The sequence below is a fragment of the Saimiri boliviensis genome, chromosome 16 (assembly GCF_048565385.1).
Source record: "Saimiri boliviensis isolate mSaiBol1 chromosome 16, mSaiBol1.pri, whole genome shotgun sequence".
NCBI lineage: Eukaryota > Metazoa > Chordata > Mammalia > Primates > Cebidae > Saimiri > Saimiri boliviensis.
The window spans coordinates 15,517,235-15,532,984 of NC_133464.1; the positions used below are offsets into that span (position 1 = coordinate 15,517,235).

General features: G+C 48.2%; 1 protein-coding gene across 4 annotated transcripts in view; it reads right to left on the minus strand.

Moving 5' to 3' along the window:
* The window catches only part of FARP1 (FERM, ARH/RhoGEF and pleckstrin domain protein 1), a 321,741-nt gene extending 311,554 nt beyond the window's left edge, over positions 1-10,187 (minus strand). For 2 of the 4 annotated variants that reach the window (XM_039473410.2, XM_039473409.2), the window contains exon 1: positions 9,406-9,783. The gene's annotated coding sequence lies outside the window, so the exon portion shown is untranslated. Of the gene's footprint in view, positions 1-9,405; positions 9,840-10,098 lie in introns of those variants that run through there. The other 2 variants (XM_003928211.4, XM_074387521.1) reach the window with 2 other exon arrangements.
* Between the last annotated feature and the right edge of the window lie 5,563 nt (positions 10,188-15,750).

The following is a 15,750-nucleotide window of genomic DNA, read 5'->3' on the forward strand; positions in this document are numbered from 1 at the left end:
CTCTGTCACCCTCTTGCCTGCTTCATTTCAAATCTAGCAACAACATGGCTGCTGTGATTCCAAGCATCACATCTAGTCTTTCTGTCTCCTTTTAAGAGCACACAAACATTCCCCAGAATCCTCTTCAAAGACCTCCTAGATGCTGGAGTCTTCGGGGAAGGATTTTGCTCAATGAGAAGCCTGTGCTGCTACTGACCTGGTAACAACAAACGCGTGAGAGTATGAAGCTTGGAGCTGCAACTGCCATTAGCCATAATGACTAACCAGGCTGCAGCAGTCTAATTAATCACTGGGCAACAAGCCTAAGTGCAAAAAACAACATGCCGAGGGCAGCAGGGTAGGACAGAAAGCATCTGGGTCCTTGATGATATTTTGGGCTGAGACATAGACTGGGAGCCCCTTTCTTTTATTACTTGGAGCAACTCAGTATTTGATGGCTGAAACTGCTATTAGACATTCTGCCACTTGCAGATAAATGCACTCTTAAATGTTCCCTTGAGGTTTTAGGGAAAGAGCATTGATAACCTGCCCAACATCAAAGACAGAAGATATGGCTAAGTACATTGGTTCACAACTGTAATCCCAGCACTTTGGGAGGCCAAGGCGGGCGGATCACTGGAGGTCAGGAGTTTGAGACCAGCCTGGCCAACATGATGAAACCCTGTCTCTACTAAATATACAAAAACTAGCCGGGGGTGGTGGCACATGCCTGTAATTCCAGCTAGGGAGGCTGAGGCAGTAGAATCGCTTGAACCCAGGAGGAGGAGGTTGCAGTAAACTGAGATCACACCACTGCACTCCAGCCTGGGCAACAGAGTGAGACTCCACCTCAAAAAAAAAAAAAAAAAAAAAAAACAGGGCCGGGCGCGGTGGCTCAAGCCTGTAATCCCAGCACTTTGGGAGGCCGAGGCGGGTGGATCACGAGGTCGACAGATCGAGACCACCCTGGTCAACATGGTGAAACCCCGTCTCTACTAAAAATACAAAAAAATTAGCTGGGCATGGTGGCGCATGCCTGTAATCCCAGCTACTCAGGAGGCTGAGGCAGGAGAATTGCCTGAGCCCAGGAGGCGGAGGTTGCGGTGAGCCGAGATCGCGCCATTGCACTCCAGCCTGGGTAACAAGAGCGAAACTCCGTCTCAAAAAAAAAAAAAAAAAAAAAAAAAAAAAAAGAGTGAAAGATATATAAGGGCAGGTTTGTCTGGCTGGCTTCAACACCTATACTCCAAATTCTTGTCCCCTTTGATATCGTCCTGTACCTTCCTTATTCTAAAATGTCATAGAGAGTGTACATTTCACAAATTTTAGTTGAAATCAGCCAATGTTTATCACTGACCTTCTATGGGCAAGAAAACTAAAACTAGGGGAGCAGACTTTCTGGCCTTACAATACTGGCTATTTGCTTATTTCGTTCAGAACCCAAGCTAATAAAAAGATACAATTACTACCAAAACAAAGAAGCTGACGTCCCCCTCTCCAGACGGTTTACATTCCAAGACCCCCAGTGCATGCCTAAAAACCACAGGTAGCGCTGCCATACACTATGTGTTTTCCTGTGCTTACATACCTGCGGTAAACTTTAATGTACGCATTAGGCACAGTCAGATTAACAACCCCTAATAAAACAGAACATTGATATACTGTAATACAAGTTACATGAATGTTGTCTCTCAAAATACCTTAATGTACTGTACTCAGTTTCTCATAACGAAGAAGGGACAGACAGAGTGGGACGCTGTGAGATTTCATCGCGCTGCTCAACACAGCACACCATTTAAGACCTGTGAGTTGTTTACTTTGGGAATTTTCCATTTAATATTTTCAGACCGCCGTTGACTGTGGGTAACTGAAGCTATGGAAAGCAAGACTGTAGAGCTGTGTGTCTGCCACGCTGACCTCTTTTCAGAATGCTGTAACTTGCTTTTGCCCAGGGCAGCCATTTTTCATTGATTTCAAATGCATTTTTTCCCGTAATCCTTCCGTGTGCCAAAGAACAAACACAAACTCAATTTGTGACTTTAGACATCTATTTATTTGATCATAATCTTAAATACTTATTTGCTTATATTTTCAAAATAAGCAGGTAATTTTTTTTCTTCATCCTTGGGTTTTTCCAACTCAGTTTTAGTTAGATAAGAACAAAATGGTTCCACTGACATCCAGTAAATGGAGCCTGACCTCTTGAAAGGAGCAATATGCAATTTTTCTCTTGCCATACACACAAGAAATGGGCTATTTCTCCAATACTGAATAAATTTCCTGATGTTAAATAAGTTCAATAACTAGACCACGTAAAATGTTTTCCGAATAACTTTTGCTTTTCGAAAGATATCTAAAAAACGAAAAGGTAAGAAATAGGTTAGGTGAAAATATTCACACTATACAGATCTTTACAAAGGGTTTATACACGAAATATATAAAGAACTCCTACAAACTGTAACATGATATTAAGAATGTGAAGTTTGGGCCGGGCGTGGTGGCTCAAGCCTGTAATCCCAGCACTTTGGGAGGCCGAGGCGGGTGGATCACGAGGTCAAGAGATCGAGACCATCCTGGTCAACATGGTGAAACCCCGTCTCTACTAAAAATACAAAACATTAGCTGGGCATGGTGGTGCGTGCCTGTAATCCCAGCTACTCAGGAGGCTGAGGCAGGAGAATTGCCTGAACCCAGGAGGCGGAGGTTGTGGTGAGCCGAGATCGCGCCATTGCACTCCAGCCTGGGTAACAAGAGCGAAACTCCGTCTCAAAAAAAAAAAAAAAAGAATGTGAAGTTTGTTGTATATCAAATCTACTAAAGCTATATAAAACAATCCAAACAAAAAAATTAAACATGGTGAAACCCCATCTCTACCAAGAATACAAAAATTAGCCAGTGTCGTATTGCACACCTGTAATGCCAGCTACTTGGGAGGCTGAGGCAGAAGAATCGCTAGAAGCTGGGAGGCGGAAGTTGCAGCGAGCCAAGATCGTGTCACACTGCACTCCAGCCTGGGCTACAAGAGCGAAAACTCCGTCTCAAAAAAACAACAAACAAACAAACAAAAAAGAAAACGAATGAGGCAGACAAGCACTCCAGTCTGGGTGACAGGGACTCCGTTTCAAAAAAACAAAAAGGAAATAGCTAACAGACACTCACAAAAGACGTACAAATGACCAGTAAGCACATGAAAGCATTGCATTAGTTATCAGGAAAATGAAAAACAAAACCACAATGAGATTTCACCACACAGCCACTAGAACGGCTAAAAGGCATTCCACGTGCCGATCAGGACTGGAGTCACTAGAAGTCTCATACATCACGGGTGGGAATCTAAAATGGTGCCAACGCTTTCTTACACATAGCTTATTATAAAGTTATGTACACACTTAAGACCCAGCAGGAAGAATGAAAACATATCTCCACATACAGATTTGTTCTCAAATGTTCACAGCAACTGTATTCGTGAGAGCCAACACAGAAAACAACTGCAGTGGCCAAAGGTGAATGGATCCCCAAGTCATAGCACATCCAGCCTCTGAAATACTGCTGAGCAACAGAAAATAACAAACTAATAAAGAGGATGGGAGAGGCAGCAGCAAGGGGGCAGGGAAGAGAAGCAGAAGAGAGGGGGAGGAGAAGAGGGAAGGAGAGAGAGAGACGAATAAAAGCAAAGGAGACTCAGGCATGGCAGTTCATGCCCGTACACCCAGCACTTTGGGAAGCCGAGGTGGGAGGATTACTTGAGCCCGGCAGCTTAAGACTAGCCTGGGCAGCATGGCAAAACCCTATCTCTAGTAAAAATACAAAAAACTAGCCAGGCATGGTGGTGCTTGCCTGTAGTCCCAGCTACTCGGGAGGCTGAGGTGAGAGGATCACGTGAGCCCAGGAAGTTGAGGCTGCAGTGAGCTGAGATCATGCCACTGCACTCCAACCTGGGCAATGGGAGTGAGACCCTGACTCAAAAATAAAAACAAAAAGTAAAAGAGAAGAAATACCTAGACATGTCATAGCAAGAATATAGAACACCAAAGGATCTTAAAAGTAGCCAGAGCGAAAAGACAAGACTAGTTACAAATCATTAGACAGCAACAGCAATGGGACCAGAACATGGTTGATTAACACAGGAACAATACAGAATTACACACCCAGGTAAATATACTACTCAAGAACAAAGTATTTAAGACATGCAAAAGCTGAAGTTACCACCAACAGATGCTGACAGAATTTCTAAAAGGAAGAAGGAAAATGTATCCCAGAAGCAAGCTTCAAAGTCCTAAAAGGAATGGTAAGCAAATTAAATTTACAGACAAGTAGGATACTATATAAAATAATTACAATGTCAAATTTGGGGGAGGTTAAGAAATGAGAAGCCTATGTAACAGAACAGATGCCAAAATGCTAAGGTAGGAGTCAGTAACAGGTGGTAGGATTTCAAGTTTGTTTCACTTTCTTCATGCTTTTATTGTCTTCTTTAAAGGAGCCTACGTCTTTTTACCATCTAACTCAGCTTTAAGGATTAGTTTTAAATACTAAATTAGAATGAAATGAAAACAAAATCAAGTATCAAACTGCCAGAACTGCAATCTATCATTACAATTAACAAGTTCCCTTTAAAAACCCTAAAGACTAATTTGAAGGGATGGCAAAAACTGGATGTATTATTCATCCAACAAGGATTTAACAGACTGGGCAATATAGTGGTGATACTCTTGTCTCTAAAAAAAAAAAAAAAAAAATTTCATAAAAAATTAGCTGAGCATGGTGGCACATGTCTGTTGTCATAGCTACTCAGGAGGCTGAGATGGAAGGATTGCTTGAGCCCAAGCGGTCAAGGCTTCAGTGAGCCATGATCGCCACTTCACTCCAGCCTGGGTGACAGAGTGAGACCCTCTTTCAAAAAGAAAACGGCCGGGCACGGTGGCTAACACCCGTAATCCCAGCACTTTGGTAGGCCAAGGCGGGCAAATCACAAGGTCAGGAGCTCAAGACCAGACTGGCCAATATGGTGAAACCCTGTCTCTACTAAAAATACAAAAATTAACCAGGTATGGTGGCATATGCCTATAGTCCCAGCTACTCAGGAGGCTGAGGCCAGAGGATTGCTTGAACCTAGGAGGTGGAGGATGCAGTGAGCTGAGATCACACCACTGCACTCCAGCCTGGGTGACCGTGAGACTCCCTTTCAAGTTTGCTATATTCAGACACTATACTAGATCCTGAATGAACAAGATAAGAATAAAACCTGAAAGTCACCATAATACTGGATTTTTAGGTCTTCTCTTATAATTAATAAATTTATGAAAAGCATTTCACCAAAACTCTGCACATAAACTAAAGTTACTCTTGCGGTAAAAGGTTATTATCATAATAGAGAGTTAAAGGCAGTCTAGTTTGGCCTGAGGCTCTTTTTAATGTATGAATATGACAGTTTTTTTGTATGAATATGACAAATATGACAGTTTTACATATGAAATTCACTCACTGTAAATGATGAATTCCCACATTAATTGCAAGTCTTGAAGTATGTCTATAATTTCCATCCCACATTAAAATAAGAACACTTAAAATCTAGTTCAAAGTTTGCAGGCAGCACTGAGCATGCCTCAGCTTCAGTTTGCAGGCAGCACTGAGCATGCCTCAGCTTCAGTCTCCACGGATGACTATCAAAAGCTTGGAGCACAATATGTTAGTAACGTATCAATTACCCACTTTTGCTCAAAGTGCCAACTTGGCCAAACATTTTTAACTAACTCAAACCAAGGCAAGGGCAGCCTATAAAAAGTTTTGTCAGTTTTAAATATACATTTTCTGGGGACCTCTTGATTAACAACAAAGGCTGCATTTGGCCGAATGGGACTGGAGAAATCAGTATTTCAAGTAATTTGAATGAAAACTGTTTGGCTCTGACCTTCCCAGCCACGTGGAAGTGGTTAAGGCAGTAACAACCTACCTATGTCACCACAGCTGAAGCAGAGAGAAAGAGGACAAAGAGGATGACCCGGTACCACCACAGCATAAACTCTGGCACTAAAAGGCAAGAAAAGAAGCTGATCCACTGCTTCCCATTCAATAGCCAGGCCTGGAGAGGCTCCTTTCAATCAAAAGCACCAAAGGAGAGCAGAGAGACTGCTACAGGAACCTCAAACCCCACACCCTGCCCTCCCAGGCAAATGGTAACCAATATAGGGAATACTTGTCCACCCAAGATAGAGAGTCTAGCCCCCGCATTACAGAATTATACTGGCCCCTCTTATCTGTAACACCTTCAGCTGGTGAGGAAATTGCATTTCTCAAAAATACTAAGCAGTTATATGCAATAAGCAAAGACAGTAACAAAAGGCTTCTTTAAAATGTCCAGTCCACGAAACTATCAAAACATCAAGCAAGGCCGGGCACGGTGGCTCACGCCTATAATCCCAGCTCTTTGGGAGGCTGAGGCAGGTGGATCTCCTGAGGTTAGGAGTTCATAGACCAGCCTGGCCAACGTGGAGAAATCCCATCTCTACTAAAAATACAAAAATACAAAATCAGCCGGCTGTGGTGGCGCATGCCTGCAATCCCAGCTACTAGGGAGGCTGAGGCAGGAGAATTGCTTGAACCCAGGAGGCAGAGGTTATGGTGAGCCAAAATTAAGCCATTGCACTCCAGCCTGGGTAACAAGAGCGAAACTCCGTCTCAAAAAAAAAAAATAAAAAAAAAAAATAATAATAATTTACTTGGACTTTTTTTTTTTTTTTTTTTTTTTTTGAGACAGAGTTTCACTCTTGTTACCCAGGCTGGAGTGCAATGGCGCGATCTTGGCTCACCGCAACCTCCGCCTCCTGGGTTCAGGCAATTCTCCTGCCTCAGCCTCCTGAGTAGCTGGGATTACAGGCACGTGCCACCATGCCCAGCTAATTTTTTGTATTTTTAGTAGAGACGGGGTTTCACGATGTTGACCGGGATGGTCTCGATCTCTCGACCTCGTGATCCACCCGCCTCGGCCTCCCAAAGTGCTGGGATTACAGGCTTGAGCCACCGCGCCCGGCCTGGACATTTTTTTTTAAGACAGTCTTACTCTGTCACCCAGGCTGGGGTGCAGTGGCCTGATCTCAGCTCACTACAACCTCTGCCTCCTGGGTTCAAGCGATTCTCCCGCCTCAGCCTCCCAAGTAGCTGGGATTACAGGTGCACACCACCACTCCTGGTATTTTCACTCTCTATTTTTAGTAGAAACCGGTCTTTACCATATTGGCCAGGCTGGTCCCGAACTCCTGACCTCAAGTTATCTGCCTCAGTCTCCCAAAGTGCTAGGATTACAGGCATGAGTCACCACAACCAGACCCCCCCACCCCCACCGGACAGTTTCTTTAATGAAACGCGAAATAAAAACATTCCTCCAAGTTGCTTGCAGCCTCAGCATAATTTTGAAGTAAATGCAATAATCCAGTAAAAAAAGTTGTCCAGGATCATTATTTTAAGATCTTCTTTTGATAAGTTTGGCTACAGAGTAACGTTAGCGTTCTATTTTGACCCAAGGAATAAATCCATCCCTGTACCAATTCAAGGAAGAGAATATCCATGTGAAAGGGGCCATTATAAACCAAACTTCAAAAGGATTCCAACAATGACAGAACTTCTTCTCAATGAAACACCACACCCCAAATCACGGCGGGGGGGTGGAGGTGCACCACAGAATCCCTACCCCTAGGAGGCACAGCTACCTCCACAGCAAGGTTTTCTAGTTTCCCGTTCAAATGAAAGAAACAAGTAAGAGATTCTGGGCTAGGAAGGCATCTACTCACTGTCTCCACCAACAATTCCCTCAGTAAAGCAGCCACTGCCCAATAATGCTTCTATTTATTTTACCCAGAAGCAGATCTATTAGCCAGACATTCTAAAAACACAAACGTTTCGTTGTGCTTGGAGTAACTCCAATATTGATGCCTTGCTGCAGAACGATGCTGCAGGAATATCAAGTGAGCCATGTGCTAGCTGTACCCACTTATGAAGCACACTGTCAGAAACTGTCAGATCCCGGAGACCAACCCATCCCAAAGACGGAGAATAAACCCCCTACAAGAACACTGTGGAAGGAGGAAGACAGCCAAAGGCAGGATGAGGCAGGGCCCTCCTAGAGTCTCCGGAACCGCGAAGCCAGTTTTTAAGACAACTCCCCCTAAAGCTTTCAGGACCAGAAAGATATTTATTTCTCCTCCCCTTGTGTTCAGACTGAATAAGAAAAGCAAGACAATGCTGTAGGATGTTCTGAAATGGGCTCCCTAAGTCACCACGTGCAAAGCACATTAAACAGAATCCAGTGCTAGGCCAGGGTTGGCTCAGAAGATGCTGCCTGCTGGAAGGAGAGGGGTTCCCAAGCAGGGGCCAGGGCTGGGCGGTCAAACCAGCACACTGACGAGGAGAACGCCTTAACAACAATAAAATGAAACGGCCAGAGGCCACCGATATTCCCCAGGGCTGGGAGAGAGAGGGAGGCCGAGACTGCTAAACTGTTCCAGATGAGAAGCAGGCTCTCCCACGTCTCCACGAGCTGGTCAGATACCAGGGCCTCGCTTCTTTGTGAGCCTCAGCTCCCTCCTTTCTGGGGAACCCTACTCGATCCCCAGCAGCCACTGGTCCCCAGCTGCCACAAACAAGATCCAGACTCATTACAGTGAATTCATATCCCCCCTGCCTCAAATAAAACACACACACACACAGTCTCCGGGGTCCAGCCGGATCACACAGCTAAAGTTTCCGGAACTTGAATCGTAAAACCACAATTAGAAGTTGTTTGGAAATGCTCGCCGCAAAACAATCTGTCCTTTGCTTTTAAAAAATAAAAATTAAAACAACAACAACAACAACAACTTTACCCTGCATACAGGCAGGCAGTCAAGAAAGACACAAATCTAACTTGGGCAGAGGGTGTGTTCCTCTTTGTCACCCGCCGGGAACCTCGCGCCGCGCGTGGGCGAGCGGCGGGCACCCGGCGGCGCGGTGGCATCCGCGCCAGCGGCCACCTCCCCGGCCCGCAACCCGCCTCAGGGGTCGAGATTGCGGCCGGAGGTCCGGAAGCGGCGTCCGACACCGTCAGCGGGCGGTCGGACTCGAGGAAGAGGGGGAAGGGCGCGGGGTCGGGAGAGGCGAACGGGGACCGGCGCGGAGCCCCGCAGCCCGGGTCAGCGGAGGTGACTGGAGAGGGGCGCAGGGGGCAGCGCGGGGCCCCGAGGCCCCCGAGCTCCCGCTACGGTGGCCGGGGCTGCCCGAGCCTGGCCCGCGGCCCGCCGTTCGCCTGCGCGGGGCAGGACCCCGGGGACCACACGCCCACCTCCACCCGCGGCCCAGGCCGTGCGCTGCGGGCGCCGGGACTCGCACAAGTGGCAGCCCGCGGCCCGGCCCCCGCCCTCCCACCGCGGTCATTGTTCGCCGCGCGCCTCCTACCTCCACGGCGCCCGCAGCTGCGGCGGGTCCCTCTCCCGGCTCGGGCTCGGCGGCTCCCAAGCCCCCGGAGGCCGAGGGCGCGGTGGCGCCGGCTATTAATACCCGCGGGCGGCGGCGGCGCGGGCGCGCGAGCAGGGCTGGCGGTGGCCGGCCGCGGTCCGAGCCATCAAAGGTGGCGCGGGGCGGAGGGGAGGGCGGAGCAGGCAGGGTGGGTGGGGAGCGGGCTCCGGGTCGCCATGGCCGCCTCGACGCCGGGCCAGCGCCAGTCGCGCGGGGAGGAGCGGTGCAAAGCGGGCGGCGGCCGCGTCCCCGCCCCACGCCCCAGCCGAGCGCCCGCACCGGACCCGTCACCTCCGAGGCTGGCCAGCGGGAAGTGCCGCGGCCGCCGCCCCTCCCCGGGCCTGGGCCGGCCCCTCGGCGGGGGGAGGCGGGCACCGCGCAGCCGGAGCGGCGGGGACGCGGGAGAGCCACAGCCCCCTCCAGCGTCCGGGCCCGCGCCCTGCGTCCGCGCCGCCCCGCCCCGCTTCTCCCGGGCAGGTGCGCCCCGGGGCCTCCCTAGCCCAGCGCGCCGCTGGGGACCTGCGCCTCCCTCGGGCGTGCGGCCAGGGCCGAGCTCCGCGCGGCGCGACCGAACCGAGCGCGGGGAGCGCCACCGGCGAGACGCGAATCCGGCCGCTGTGGCGACAAACGAACCGGGGAGAGCGGGAGACGCGTGCACGGCCAAGCCGGGAGCGGAGGGCGGACGGTCAGGGGCTCGGAATCTGCCGGTCGCTTTTCGTGGTCCTGCCTGGGGCTGCTTCGCCTGCGACGTCGCGCGGGGAGGGCGTCTTCAGGGACCCGCCGAGCTCTCCCCTCCCCCGGAGCCGCAGGCACGGGCTTCCGGCACCACCCCGGGCTGCTCGGGACTCGAGCTCGAGGGAGCGACGGCCACCCCGCGCCCGCCCACGTCCTGGCCGAGCGCCCGCCGCCCGAGCGAATCCCAGGACAGTGCCCACGCCGCCCGCCCAGCCTCAGGGGCCAGTCCCCACCCCACCCGCCCAGCCTCGGGGTCAGCGCCCGCGGGGAATGGCGTGGGGGAGGTTAGGAGTGGCTTGCGGTGCCTGAGTGCCTTGGGGTTTCGGAAACTCCACGGGGTAGGGAGCAAGATTCAGGACCCAGGAGGCAGCGATCTAGGGGCACAGTCTCCGTCCCCACCCAGCAGCTGCGGTCTTACCTTCTCCACCAGCTCCCGAGTCTCCAGTCCCTCTCTCTACCCGTGGCGGGAAAAGGCCTTTGCCGCAGCAAGTGACGCTCTACCACGTCCAGGGCCAGCGGGCTCCAGCCTTGGGAGGCCACTGGCTCAGAACCCTGGGCCTTCTGCGTCTTACAAGAGTTCCCTGACCTCGGACTGAGAGCACAGATTTCACGGGAGAGGCTCCAAGTGAAGTCACAGCTAAGCCGAAGTGGAGTGTAGGGACCCTGATAAAAGGGCGGGTTGAGACAAGGACGGGAGCCTTGAAGTAGGGTGTGTTTGTGGGCAGCTCCTGGGGAGGAGCAGAAATGTATCTGAAGTGCGAGGTACTGAACTAGTTTTCAATACTTGCAGATTTGGTGAAGGTGGTAGTTGGTCTGTGGTTGAAGAGAAGAAATGGTGGGTGTGAGGCCTGACTCTGTCAGCCCAATCAGCTGTGTGTCTTTAGACAAACCACAAATCAGATTTTTTCTGCCTGTGATTCTGTAAGTGTGCCTCTCGGACCACTACCACTACCAGCAGCCCCTGGAAACATCAATAAATGAAAATTCTGGGCCCCATCCTCGACCTACCTAATGAAACCTTAGCAAGCACCGGAATCACCTGCAGGGCTGAAGGACTGTCAGGCTCCCTCCCCAGAGCTGCTGATTCAGCAGGTTTGGAGTGGGGCCTGAGAGTTGGGATTCCTAACTCATTTCCAGATAATGGATCACACTTGAGGACCACGGTGTTAGGGAAATGGGCCTCAAACTCATGGACTCGCTTGGGATTAAAAAAACACCACCACCACCACCCTGGCTGCACGAATCACAGCCAAATATATGAAGATTTTAACCCAGGCATCAGTATGAGTAAAGTTCCACAGGTGATTCCACTGTGTAGCCAGGTTTGAGAACAATTGCTGTAGGCCGATTTTTAAAACTCTAATGTATATCTGAATCGCCAGGGAATCTTGTTGCAATGCAGATTCTGATTCAGTAAGTCTGAGACTTTCTAACAAGCTCTCAGGTGTTACTTGCTGGTCCAAGGACTACACTTACTAGCAAAGTGCTGTGTCATACCTCACAACTAAAAGGAAGAAAAATGAGGCAGGGCTGATGGATTACATGGCTCACGCCTGTAATCCCAACACTTTGGGAGGCTGAGGGGGGGTGGATCACCTGAGATCAGGAGTTCGAGACCAGTCTGGGCGACATGATAAAATCCCATCTCTACTGAAAATACAAAAATTAGCCAGGTGTGGTGATGCTCGTCTGCAGTCCCAGCTACTTGGGAGGCTGAGGCAGGAGAATTACCTGAACCTGGGAGGTGGAGGTGGCAGGTGAGCTGAGATGGTGCCGTTGCACTCCAGCCTGGGCAACAGAATGAGGCTCTGTCTCAAAATAAATAAATAAATAAAAATAATAAAAGCAAAAAAAAATCATAGCACCGAAAATTAGAAAAGTGACATTTTCCCAGTCACCTGCTTTGCAAAACCAACATTTTCTACAGCATTTCTTTCAGTCTTTGTGTATGTCTAGAATTAGATTTAGTTGTGATCTTAAAACCGCGTATGATCATAACACATAACATATTGAGCATATATGATCATAATACATAACGTCCCATGCTGTCTTATCTCAACATTATCAACATTTGTGAAGGGGACTTTTAAAGGAGGCAATCTGAGGTTTGCAGGCTGAGAGCAGGAGCCCATGGGGAGAGAGTTAATGAGAGAGAAGAGAGGAGAGAAGGGGCATTTCTGGGAATCTAGTTAGAAAGGCCATTAAGTGGTGGGGTCACAATAGAGAACTTCCTCCATTTGCTCCCAGCTCTCACCAATATTCTGCGGTTGGTACCTAATCTAATAGAAAGTCATTTCTTCTTCTTCTTCTTTTTTTTTTTTTTTTTTAAGAGAGTCCTGCTCTGTCACCCAGGCTGGAGTGCAGTGACATGAACATAGCTCACTGCAACCTTGAACTCCTAGGCTCAAGTGATCCTCCTGGCTTGGTCTTCCACAGTTCTGAGATTACAGGCATGAGGCCATCGTGCCTGGACAGAAAGCACTTTTTAATTTCCTCTGCCTGAAAAGCCAGTGTTACCTGGCCTGGAAAATCCTCAACCTGGAAAATCAACTTCTGAAAAATGCAGATGTTTCCTTGTCATTGTGTGTCATTTATGCTTAACTTCAGAATACAAAAATGTATAGTGGCTCATGCCTGTAATCCCAGCACTTTGGGAGGTTGAGGCGGGTGGATCACTAGGTCAGGAGATGGAGACCATCCTGGCTAACATGGTGAAACCCCTCTCCACTAAAAATACCAAAAAAAAAAAAAAAAAAAATTAGCCGGGTGTGGTGGCACAAGCCTGTAATCCCAGCTACTGGGGAGGCTGAGGCAGGAGAATCACTTTAACCCGGAGGCAGGTTGCAGTGAGCCGAGATCGTGCCACTGCACCCAGCCTGGGTGACAGAGCAAGACTCCATCTCAAAAAAAAAAAAAAAAGCATAATGCCCCTAAGTCTTCCTTTTACCCAAGCCGTGGCATGGGGTTATTTAGAAGTCTTTCTGGATTAAGGAATCACCCTGTTCTTAACTCTTTTATTAAGTGTTTTCCTGTAAAATGTATGTACATGTCAAAATAAGTAGTATAGAAGAGTATGAAGTAAAACCCAGAAGGAACCCTTCCTGCATCCCTAATCTCACTTCTAGAGATAATTTTCCCAACAGTTTTTACAGTCTTTCAGAAATTTTCTGGTCATATACAAAAGTGTGTGGGGGCATGCAAATCTTTCACATTAAGCGATCACACATCACTGTGAAACAACACTTTTTATTCCACAGTTGCCACCGGTTCAACATATCACCTTTTGGGGAATCTGGGTTGAGGGTGATCCTGCTCTCTGGACGGACAGTATGCACTGTCAGTAACTGAGGCAACCTGTCTTAAAACCCAAGTCGGAAAGAGAACTGCTTGTAGCATTTGTGACTGGCTCATTCTCTGTAATCCCCCTGCCTTCAGTATGACTTAGGGACTCGGTGCTAACGGATAGACTACAGAAAAGGAAGGTGATGTCCTTTCCATGATTAGGTCACAGAACACCATAACTTCTTACTGATACAGTCTCATCTCATTTGTTCACTTTGATGAAGATGGCTGCCATGTTGTAAGATGTCCTGTGGAGGATCCACAGTGGCAAGGAACAGAGGGAGGCCTTATTCCAGAAGCCCTGGAGGCACTGAATTCTGCCAACAGCCATGTAATATACAAGTCCTTTCCAGCTGAAGTGACAACAGTGTCATAAGGAACCCAAAGCCAGAGGACTCAACTAAGCCATTTCTAGAGTCTTAACCTGTATGAGAAGATAAGCATTCTTCTAAGCCAAATTTTGGGATAACCTGTTTTGCAGCAATAGATAACAGCATAATGTGGTAGGAGGAAGAATATTAGGATAAGCAGTTTCAAAGTCATGTCAACAGGAAGAATATGAATCTCCTTTGCCCTTGGTGGGAAATCTTGGGAGTTTGAGCTGAATTTCAGCAGCCCTTAATGGAACCAGCAGAAACTGAGCTACAGCGAAAGCAATTGACATGAAATAGACATCTGAGGTCGGAGCCCTCATAAGATATTAGATGGGATCTGGAGGTGAGACCTTATTCTTCCGCCAGGAATCAAGACCTTGGAAGGGAAGGGGCAGTACTGGCGGTGCCAGATGCCAGATGGAGAACAGCTTAAGGAGAGTCGGGGAGGTAGAGAATAGGAATCCAGGGCCTGTCTGTGTGGTATGTGTTTGGTTCAAAAGATAGATGCATATTAAAATTTGGTAGATATTGCAAAATTGTACTTCAAAGAGATTGCAAAAATTTATTCTTCCACTGTAGAGGTTTTCAAACATGGCCACAAATTATTGTACACTCCTCCCACTGAGAGGTCCAAACTATGTCTGTGCCCTTTGAATCTAGACAGGCTTGTGATTCTTGTGGTCAATAGAATACAGTAGAAGTGATGTGACTTTCACAGCTAGGTCAGAATAAGCCATGCTGCTTTTAACTTGTTCTTTGCATATACTTGTTCTTGGAGGCCTGAGTGGCCATGTAAGAAATCCCCACAATCAGCCGGGCACGGTGGCTCAAGCCTGTAATCCCAGCACTTTGGGAGGCCGAGGCGGGTGGATCACAAGGTCGAGAGATCGAGACCATCCTGGTCAACATGGTGAAACCCCGTCTCTACTAAAAATACAAAAAAAAAAAATTAGCTGGACATGGTGGCGCGTGCCTGTAATCCCAGCTACTCAGGAGGCTGAGGCAGGAGAATTGCCTGAACCCAGGAGGCGGAGGTTGCGATGAGCCGAGATCGCGCCGTTGCACTCCAGCCTGGGTAACAAGAGCGAAACTCCGTCTCAAAAAAAAAAAAAAAAGAAATCCCCACAATCCTGAAAGTGTCATACTCAAGAGGCTCATTTGGAGATGCTCCAGTTGACAGTCCCTGTTGAAAGTGCTCCTCTGTCAACCATCCTACCCTGCGTGTCGGGATGTGAGTGAAGAAGCCATCTCAGAATGAGTTCTCCAGCTCCCACTGCCCCTGTTCCCAGCTGTCCCAACCACCCCAGCCTTTTGGGTCATACCAGCTAAGGACACCATGGACAGGAAAGAACCCTGTGTTCTCTCCAAATTCTCAATCCGATAAACTGGTAATTTCATGCCATTAAGCTTTGCATGACTTGCTATGAAGCAACAAATGAACCCACTAACCATGCTTGAGAATGCTCATGCTTAGCCCACTTTGGATATTCATAAACTTTTAATATGTCAGTCTTACAGACAAAAACAAAATCTCATTATTTTAAAAATTATCTATTGGCATGTATCCATTAACTGCCCTTCATGTGCTTTGCTCATTTTGCCATTGGGTTATCTTTTATATGTTAAGGAAGTTAGCCCTTTGCTATGTTTTTTGTTTGTTTGTTTGTTTGTTTTTACTATGGTACTCTTTTTTGCAACAAGTTTTTCATTTTTATATTGTCAAATTTGTCAGTGTTTACTTTTATGAATTCAAATTTTTGTGTGATGCTTGGAAATGTTTTCAAGGGAGGCCAAGGCGGGTGGATCACGAGGTCAAGAGATCAAGGCCATCCTG